Source organism: Mus caroli, chromosome 17 (assembly GCF_900094665.2).
Source record: "Mus caroli chromosome 17, CAROLI_EIJ_v1.1, whole genome shotgun sequence".
Taxonomy (NCBI): Eukaryota; Metazoa; Chordata; class Mammalia; order Rodentia; family Muridae; genus Mus; species Mus caroli.
In genome coordinates, this window is record NC_034586.1 from 62,032,233 (window position 1) to 62,042,964 (window position 10,732).

At 44.5% G+C, this 10,732-nt stretch overlaps 1 protein-coding gene across 2 annotated transcripts in view; it reads right to left on the reverse strand.

Moving 5' to 3' along the window:
* Ralbp1 (ralA binding protein 1) overlaps positions 1 to 2,731 on the reverse strand; it is a 38,500-nt gene extending 35,769 nt beyond the window's left edge. Inside the window, exon 1 of one of the 2 annotated variants that reach the window (XM_021149353.2) lies at positions 2,120 to 2,731. The gene's annotated coding sequence lies outside the window, so the exon portion shown is untranslated. Of the gene's footprint in view, positions 1 to 1,611; positions 1,858 to 2,119 lie in introns of those variants that run through there. The other variant, XM_021149352.2, reaches the window with a different exon arrangement.
* Positions 2,732 to 10,732: the final 8,001 nt, after the last annotated feature.

The following is a 10,732-nucleotide window of genomic DNA, read 5'->3' on the forward strand; positions in this document are numbered from 1 at the left end:
TGCTACGTCCGAGGCGGGGAGAATTCCTATAAAAAGGAGGGGCTGGGACTGCCTGGGGTCTCCGGTTGTTGTGAAGCTTATGCTCTCCCTCTCAAGACGCATAAAGCTTGCTGCAGAAGAACCCTATCGTGTGTGGTGTCCTCATTCGCGGGCGATTCAGAGAACACTCACAAAACCACATTTTGAAAAAGACAGCAAATTCAGCTATTGTAACTTGTTTCTAGATTCTCTGTGATTTGTTTGTTTTCTTTGGTTTTGTTTTGAGAGACAGGATTTCTATTTAGCCCTGGCTATCCTGGAACCCGCTCTGTAGCAAGGCTGACTTCAGACTCACAGAGCTCTGCCTCCAGAGAGCTGGGACTAAAGGTGTGTGCCACCACCAGCTGGCTTCTGATACTTCGTTTTAAAATTTACTTAACAGCAACTGCTATTAAACTAACCTATCTCTCTTGGGTCTATGGGACACTCTGAAAAACAAGAAGCACTCTACTGACTGAAGACCTCTGAAAATGCTAACACCACTAACAGGAGTTCTTCATTTTGAAGAAGACATCCAGGACCTTGAAATCATCGAGATAATTCCTACTACAGAAAGTGATGGGACCTTTCCTTAAAGTGCTGTCTGAACACTAAACCGAAAGTAGGCCTATAACTTATCACTGAGTACTTTGTCAGTAACTGCCAAGTATGGGTAATGCTACCCAAAGCACCAGTGTTAGCCCACCCCCGTTCCATCAACACCACCAAAGCTGGGCAGTGCAACAGCTCAATGCCCACACTATAGCACTTCTGTCACAAGCACAGACCTCCAATGAAAACAGCTGTGATTCCTAAGAACCTTAGGGTATGCACGCTGCTCTCTCTGGAAGAATCCTTGTAATAATCTCCAAACTTGAACCAGCCCTACCTACTTCAGGAGACTGGAAAGTGGAATAATTCGTCAAACCTGTTTCACAGCGACATATTTAAAAGATGGAAAAAGAAAGCTGGCCTCGACTAAGGACACTCTGGCTTGAAAACGCCGTTGAGAATGGAGTTCCTAACTCCAGATCTGGCAGAACACTTCTGAACCCTGGAACAAGTACCACTGCAATCAGGGTCGTCCCCTTGCCCAACGCCTGCCACGGGCGACAACAGGAGCTGTTCCCCGACTCTACCCGGCAAACACGGAGACAGGTGGGCGAGCCAGATGCGCGAGGCAGATGCGACCCATAAACCGGAAGGCTGCGTCAGGCCAGTCCCCGGCCGCAGCTCCGGCCAGGTGTGGCCCGCAGGGATGCCCCGAGGCCTGGAAGGTCCGAGGAAGCAGCTGGACTCGCAACTAGCCCCTGGGTCCCAGAGCAACACAGGACACACCCGGATGCTCCCAAGGAGGCCTGTCGGGCAGGCGGCGTGACCCACCCCAAGGGAGCAAGCTCCGGGGTGAAGCCTTCACGGACAACGTAAGGCGGGGCGGCCACGCCCCCCACCCCCAACTCCCATTCGGAGCCCGGGATCCCAATCCCAGCACGCTGCGTGACAGGCGCGGGCGCGAGGCCGGGCGCCCGACGGCTCCCACGGACACCGCCGCAGCGCTGCGACCCCCGCGAGCGTCCGCTCCCCGCCACTGACCAGTGCCTGCCGCCGAGCGACCGTCCGCTCCGCTGCAGCCGCCGCCGCCTCCTCGCACTCACGCTTCCGCCACAACCGCCGCCTCCTGCGCTGCACCCCCGGCCGGCCGCAGGAGCCCCATTCCCACCCCGCCCAGCCTTCGCCTGTTTACAATGATTGGGACAGAACAGGACGAGCCGGCCCAGCGCGCACGCGCACGCCCTCCTCCCGCCGCAGCCGGCTTCCCGGGTCCTCGGCTCCTTGGCCGTGACGGCTAGGGCCGGCTGGGGCAAACGCCCCGCGTCCTCGCGTGGGGCACGCCGGGAGTTGTAGTTCTAGTAAACCCGACACCCCGCTGCTGTAGGGCCCTTGTCTTGGACATAAACCACAACGCCCAGAAAGCATCGCGCCTCCCGAGCTGGAACTCGTTAGGGGGGAACAGGGAACGCGCGAGAGGATGCGCCTAACGCTAAGGCTCTGCAGGCGCCTGCGCAGTGTTCTGGGGAGCGAGTGGAACACACACACCTACCGGAGCGAATCCCTGTGAAAACAGTGTGGGAGCCCTGCGGAGCTCTGCTGGAAAGAAAGCGCGTTCCTCCCCAAGCTCTGGCCTGATGTCCGCAGCTACTGAGAGTGACACTTTTCCCCCAGCGTCTGCGTACTTTAAGTGGTTCCAACCAGTTAAACCAGCCTGGGCTGCTGACCCACCCCGCCTCTGGGCGGAGCACCTTGCTGGCCTTCTTTGGGCGGAGATCTTTCTTTGGAGAATTCTTGCCTGGGGGTTTGGAGAAAGGAGGCTTCTGGAGCCAGGGCTGGGCAATCCGCAGGACCCCTGAAGTCTGTTGGCTTGCGGGGAACTGCTGGCTCCCACCCACTTTCCTCCGCAGTTAGCAATCCATACCCGAGTTAAAGCTGCACAGCATCACGTTCAGCTCACAAATAGAAACAGCTGCGTATCCTCCAGAAGTCCCCCACGAAGGACAGAAAAAGTGTTGGCTGGTGCATACTGTAATAAACAGCAGTCCCTGGAATTATTCTGGGTTTATAACATTGGCAGTCAGAAGAGAGATGAGATTTCTAGTGTCTGCTTCTTCACTGATCCATCGTGTGCTACGCTCCCAAGCCATCTTTGCTCAAATATGACAAGTCCATCCCCTTGTGCAAAAGAGTCACTCCCAGTGGAACACTGAGGTCCTAGAGGGACCTTTCCACAACCCCTGTAGCAATAAAACAGCCTCCACGAGAAGATGGCCTGTGAGTACGCCAGTTAAATTACTCCTTCCTGCCGACAGTTCTGATTTGGCTAAGGGATAAGCACTGCCTGAGCGGGGCTTTATGGAGCCTTCCCTGAAATTGACATATGGGATAATGAGGTGGGGAAAGAGGCTTTTTTTTTTTTTAACTGAGTAATTTACGTGTAACATCACATGGCTCGTCCACCGTGGAAGTGAATGAGGCTGAAAGCAGAGAAGTGGGGGACATAGCAAGGGAGAGGGAAAAGCAAGAGTGAAGACTGACTCCCTTCTGAGCCGTAGTTTCTGCAGAGCCTTAAGTGCCGCGTTTACGTGAGCCAATCCAGGAATAATCTATGCACACTTTTTTATTATTTATTTGTGCTAATGGAGGTGCAAATATAGAGCATTATTTATGGGCTGTTTCTCAGCATTCTTCCCTCCCCCTTAAGGAACACCACATAACCATTTCCGCTGGTAACTGTTTTCGAACTAGGCATCATGTCCAACCAGAGCCAATAACCCACAGAGACAGACTGAAGCTTCCACTAAACCGAAGCTTCCTCTCTGTTCTGGCACAGTGAAGTACTTGAGGTCTACAAAAGGAGGAACCATTTTTGTCTCCTATCAGGGAAAAGCTAAACAGAAGAGAACTCAGGGAGAGGATGAAGCTAATAATGTTAAACAAATGCAATGTGTTCCGGGACAGAAGGTAGGCAGGTCTATTTGCTGTCCGTTATAAAAAGTTTGGGTTTGTTTGTTTGTTTGTTTGTTTGTTTTTCAGTTCTACAGATTGAACCTAGGGTCTTAGCCATGCTAGGCAAACACTGGGCTACAGCTCTAGCACAAGACTTCCTGATCCAAACATTCTTCAGCTATGATGCAAACCGTTTGCCTGTGCAACATCCATCTGAACTGACTTGCATCATCGCCCCCATGGGACTGAGGAGAAGGAGAGCAGATGTGAACATAAAACTTGTTGCTCTACTCGTAGGCTGCGGCCCTTTAATTCAGTCCCTCATGGTGTGGCAACCCCAACCAAAACATTATTTTCATTGCTACTTCATAACTGTAATTTTGCTACTGTTACGATTTGTAATGTAAATATCTATGTTTTCCTGTGGTGTTAGGTGACCCCTGTGAAAAGGTCGTTTGACTCCAGGGGGCGGTGACCCACAGTTTGAGAACCACTGTTCTACAAGGGAAAAGGTGCTAGTCCTGTCCCAGAAGTCTGATAACCTTCATTAACACCCATGATCTTTGGCAGGCTAATGTATGAGCACTTTAAGTGTGATCAAAGTTTAGCTCCTTCCCAGTTATTGGCACTTTTTAATCTAATAATTGACTTAGTCACATGAAATATGTACGACGCTTCCTTTCCATATGCCACCCCTTATCCCAGCACACACACGTCATGTACATGCAAACAAACTTTTTTTTTATCTCCCCCAATACACCTACTTTAGTAATTTGGATTACAACGATATTCAGTATTTACAGGAATAAAGCTACAAATGCTATTTACAAGCACAGTTCAGTTGTGTGTGTGTGTGTATGTGAATGTGTATGTGTTAGTTAAGACCAAGAAGGTACTCCAAAGTTTGATAGACCACTATGGGGATACCTGCACAAATTAAAACTGATAATGCTCCCTCATATGTCTATAATGAGAAGCAACAATTCTTTGAATATTACAATATAAAACATGTTAACTGGTATACCACATAATCCCATAGGATAAGCAGTTACAGAAAGAGCCAACTGTACCTTAAAAGAGATGCTTATTAAACAAAAACGGAGAGCAAAAATCCCCAAGGGCCAACTAAACAATGTGTTGCTAACTCTCAATTTTCTTAATGTTGGTGAAAAAGGAACAGCAGCAGCTGAGACTCACTGGGTTATCGAAAAAAAAAAAAAAAAAAAAACCTGAGGAACTGGGCCAACCAATATACCATGAGGATGTGTTGACATTAGAATGGAAACCTGCAATAGTGCTAAGATGGGGGTGTGATTATGCTTATGTATCTACAGAGAATGAAAAACTATGGATACCAACAAAACTTATAAAGATTAGGTCTGACCAGGGAAAACCTCTGATCGGCTGAGACATAAATGTCTTCACAAAAAATATCCCAGGTGATTCACTCTCACAGACTGTCTCAGTTACTGATTTCTCTCCAAAGTGCATGTAAGTCAAGTTCAAAAGGGCTAGCCGTACTGATAGATCTCACAAAGACTGGAAAGACACAGAGAGTGGCCAATAAATGCTACAGCTAGCTTTTTCCAAGTAACCATGTTCTTCTTCCTTGGGACCTCTAGAGGAATTCTTCACCCCAGTTCAGCAGAAGCAATTTTACAAAGATCATCACCCTAGCCCCTTAAATCAAGGTGAATAGGTGTGGTCATTTGATGTATTATAATTGTTATCATCTAGGATGGAAGGTTGTTATTGGTTATGATCAGGGATTGATAGGAATTTAGAAGTGTTTTGTTTGAATTATTGTATATCAATAGAAATTTAAGGTTTTTTGTTTAACTAGTTGTCTTAGTCAGGGTTTCTATTCCTGCACAAACATCATGACCAAGAAGCAAGTTGGGGAGGAAAGGGTTTATTCGGCTTACACTTCCACATTGCTGTTCATCACCAAAGGAAGTCAGGACTGGAACTCAAGCAGGTCAGAAAGCAGGAGCTGATGCAGAGGCCATGGAGGGATGTTCTTTACTGGCTTGCCTCCTGGCTTGCTCAGCCTGCTCTCTTATTGAACCAAGACTACCAGTCCAGAGATGGTCCCACAAACAAGGTGCCTTTCTCCCTTGATCACTAATTGAGAAAATGCCTTACAGCTGGATCTCATGGAGGCATTTCCTCAACTGAAGCTCCTATCTCTGTGGTAACTCCAGCTGTGTCAAGTTGACACAAAACTAGCCAGTACACTAGTGGTTATTGATAGAAATTTAATATTGTTTTGTCTGAAGTATTGTATATTGATAGAAATTTAAGGTTGTTTTGTTAGCTTAGTTGATTATATTGTACACGTGTCATTTATTGGAAATGTGATGGTTCTTACAATTATTTCTATTGTGCATAGATTGCTAATGATAAAGAAAAAGACAATTCTTAAACAGAAAGGGGGATATGAAGTGGAAACTCCTAGTGTCTTTGGAAAGTTATATGTTTTGCTGGAGCACACAGGTTAAAGGCTGTCTTGCTAAAGCAAACAAACACGTGGAAGTTTTCCTGAATCAGACACAGAATAAAGAATCTTTTGATACAGCAAATACAGAAAGGACCCAGGATGAAGGAGTATAAATATGACCCCACAGACCGTGGGAGCCGAGCACTGGGCTCTGGTTTGCTATTCTCTGCCTTGCTGTTCTTCACTAACAACACGCATGCATTGGTTCGCCTTACATAGTGTTGTTGAGTTCAATTTGTGGTAATGCTGCCATTGAGTAAAACTCGACCAAGAACTACTTGTGAGGTTCCTGCGGCAGCTTGCTACTTCAGTAGTCTTGCCTCAGGCTGGTTGGGGAGCCTTGTGGTTCCTTCAGGATTGAACTACAGCTGCTGGTTCATGCCTGGTGTCTGCCTGCCAAGAGGACTGGTCTGCGGATGCTGGGTTGTATTTCTTATTTCCTACAGGACCGAACTACTGCCAAAGAAGATCCAGTTCATCCCCAAAGAACTATTGCTGAACAAGTCCACTCTCCCTATATCCTAATAACTTTTCTCTTCCACCACCTCTTCTGGGTGATGGGCTAGAGGAGAGGTTGAACCCTTATTAAAAGTAGGTCGCAAAAAAAATGTATGCCTACAAACCACCCTATCCATCTACCAGACTGTACTATTAAAGGGTCCAGGAAAAACCTGCTGAGAAACTTTGTTATTTTTCTGATAATTTGTGTTTGTTTGTTCTGCCCCTTTGTCTTTTCCCATTTCTTCCTTTTCTATATTTTAGTAATATTTTGAGATTTTTTTAAAAAAAAATTTCACTTTTTGTTTTCCCTCTCTTACATCTGCCTGATTTTGTTTCCCTTTTTCTTCTCTTTGTTGTGAAACCCCATGGTTTCTACCTTGTGCTTCTTTTTGTCCTTTATGATGTTTTCTCCGTTCCTCTTGGTCATTCTCTCATTTGTCTTTCCCTTTCCTTTTACATGTTACCTACCATCTTCCTCGGCATCAATCAATTACTATTATTAATTTATGCTACATAATATTTGAGTTCATAGCTTCTCTGTATGGTCGCCATTTCCTGCATCCCTGGTAGTACAGCAGCACTACTCAGAGTATATTCTATCTGGTGTGTTACGTTGTAGACCTTATAGTGACTTCTGCTCACTTAGCAGTAATGGGAGCTGTGCCCTCAAGAGAAGATTTCCAGACAAAACCAATAGATAGTTATACCAAAAGATGTGCTAATCACAGCACAGAAACACACAATATCAGGATAATATGGGTCCTCCAAAGATCATGAATCCGAAGACATGCTAGATAAAGAACTCAAAAGTCTACTTGGGGGGGGGGGCTGGAGAGATGGCTCAGTGGTTAAGAGCACTGACTGCTCTTCCAGAGGTCCTGAGTTCAATTCCCAGCAACTACATGGTGGCTCACAACCATCTGTAATGAGATCTGATGCCCTCTTCTGATGTGTCTGATGACAGCTACAGTGTACTTACATATAATAAATAAATAAATCTTAAAAAAAAGTCTACTTGGAAAAGTTAACAATGACTCCAAGAGGATCAAGTAAGTGAGCGGATACAGTTAAGAAATCAGTGCTGGATCCAGAGAAGAAATGTGGCAGCTTTGATGAGAAAGTCAGTGGCAGATGAAATTCAACATGGAAACAGGTTTTTAAGGAAAAAAAAAATGAACAGATGGGCGGGGGGGGTGTGCAGTGCATACCTTTTATCCCAGCAATGGGGAGGCAGAGCTAGGCAGATCTCCAGCTAAGAGATCAATGTGGTCTGCAGAATTGATTCCAGGACAGCCAAGGCTACCCAGAGAAACCCTATATTCAAAACAACAACAACAACAAAACAAGCAAATAAAGTATGTTTTGAATGAAGATCTCAGTAAATCTGGGGCTTGAGAGAGAGCTCAGCAGCTAAGAGTACTTGCTGCTCTTCCAGAGGGCATGGCAAGCTCGGGGCCAGTTATATCAGCACCCACAACAGGCAGCTCACAGCTGCCTCTGACTCTAGTTCCAGAGGACCCGGTGCCATCTCCTGGCCTCTGTGAGCCCCTTCACACTCTCAGCATACACTCCCATAGATACATACACATAGATAAAAAGAAAAATCAAGAAATCAAATAAAAACTACAATGGAAGCAAAACTGAGGACATTCTGTAGCTTGTCTTTGCTAATTATGGGTTCTTTTATCCACCCCTTATTCCCACCCCCTCAACCATGGTTTCACCCCTAACACTAGATAGGGGAGGAAAGAAGGATGGAGGAGGGGAAGAGAGAGGGGGAGGTGTCACCGAGTCTAATCTCTTTCCCTTTGCTTCATCTTGAACATGACTTAGTAGTCACTTGACACCATAACCATCTTCCCTGAATGAACAACAACCTTGCCTCTGGGGACCCTAGCATTTATATACCCTCTGAAAAGTTCCCAGGATTTCAAATGTCACACAGTTGCAGAAACTATCTGCAGCTGGCAAAACCTTGTGTCTGCTAGAACATGAGACAAATCATAGCTGGCACACAGCCCCACATCCCTACACCGGAGGTTGTTTGTTTTTTAAGCACATACTTATGGTATTTATGTGTTAAAAAAAAGAAAAGAAAAGAAATTCCAAAATTGTTACCTCATTTTACCCCTTCTGTTTTTGTTTTGTTTTGTTTGGTTTTTTTTGGTTTTTCGAGACAGGGTTTCTCTGTGTAGTCGTGGCTGTCCTGGAACTCACTCTGTAGCCCAGGCTGGCCTCGAACTCAGAAATCCACCTGCCTCTGCCTCCGAGTGCTGGGATTAAAGGCGTGCGCCACCACGCCCGGCACCCCTTCTGTTTTAAGACATTAATTATGCTGTGTGTATCAGGAAATTATAAACAGAGACATTTTCAATGAAGTAAGTGCTTTGGGGTTACTGGTCAAGCTTTTCAGGAGATCTCTCCTGCCCAGATAGAATCTTTGTCAGTTGTGATGGTATCCACAGCTTTTCATTTCCTGTGGAAATATAAACAAATTTGTATCCCCAGTATGAAACTTTTCCGGGCTGTTATTCTGATGTTAGCACATCCTAATAGTATATAGGCTGACTTAATTCCTCAGGTTTGTTTTTCTATAACCTAGTGTCTCTTGGCTGCTGTTGTTCCTTTCTCATTAACATTCAGAAAATTTAAAGTTAGCAGGGTACTATTTAGTCTATCCTAGGGGGGTCTTTATTCCTCTTTTTTGTTTTATAAGCATTTCCTTTAAGGTGTTATTAGATCTTTCTACAACTGCTGTCCTGTAGGATTAAGTGATGTGCCTGTAATGTGCTCTATATTATAATGTGCAAAGAATTCCTTCATCTTTCTGGATTCATATGCAGAGACACCATCAGTCTTAATTTGTACAGGTATCTCCATAGTAGCTATTATTTCCAGTAAATGTGTAATTACAGAATCAGCCTCTTGGCACTCAAAGCAGCTGCCCATTGAAACCCTGAGTATGTGTGTGTCAGTGATATGGTGTACAAACTTCAGTTTTCCCATTCTACAAATGAAACACATCCATCTGTCCGACTCCATCTTTTTTCGTACCCTAGGGTTACTTCTAGTGTATAATGGAGTTTAATTATTCAGAGAGCAAATAGAACATTTTTCTCATAATTTCCTTAACCCGTTGCCAGGTGGTAGAGTTGATTTTTAATTTTTTACTGTTAACATAGTGTTTTTCATGAAATTCCAAGGCTTCTATACATTTCCTATTGATAATTGGTCAATTTCTTCATTTTATCGGGCTGATGGATCTGGCAAACCTATATGAGACTGAATATGGATGATGTGTAATGAATAATTTCTAATTCTGATTGCCCGTTGCAGCTGTATGAATAACAAGGTTAATTCTGAATTTTCAGGAATAAGTTAGGCAGTTTCTACATGCAGAACAACTCTTTCTGCATGTTGCAAGTCAGTAATGATATTAAGAGATTCAGTAAAATCTAAGACCATAAGGTTTGCATACAACCCTAATTTTTTTTTTCACTGAAGTATATGGGCTTTGAATTACTTTGCTCATTTTCTCTAACTTGTAACCTGCCATTCCCAACTTATTTGCATCAGTATAGAATGTTGGTGCTTCGAGAATTGGTGTTCCTTTTACGATACATGGGAGAATCCAATTAGTTTTTTTTATAAAATGAAGATGCTTGGTTTTAGGATGTTTGCTGTTAATTCCTCCTAAATAGTTGCTACAAGCTCTTTGCCAATCTTCATTGATCACCTATAGTGACATAATCTCAGCGTTAGTATCAGGCACTACAATTTCTTCTGGGTCTGTTCCTGTCCATTGACACCAGTTGATTCTACCTTTTATGATTAAATCAGAAAAAAAATTTTATGTAAGTCTTTAGTTTTTTTCATGTCGTGTGCTAAGAGAATCCATCCCATAATGCTATCTTCCCTTTGCGTAATGAGCCCAGTAGGAGAATGATTTGAGGGCAAAATAACCAAAATCAATTACTATCATAGGCCATGCCTTATGTAATAAAGAAGGTAATGGAATTCCAAGCTGTAATGGTCTTCTGATTGGTTGAATTACTCTACTCAATGTTCTTAGATCTCATAGCATTCTCCATTTTCCCAGTTTCTTTTTAATGTCAAACAGGAATTCCATGGGCTGGTAGAGTTTTCTATATGTTGAGCCTCCACCTGCTCTTTTACCTGCTGCTCAAGTGCCTGCAATTTTCCTTTAGTTAT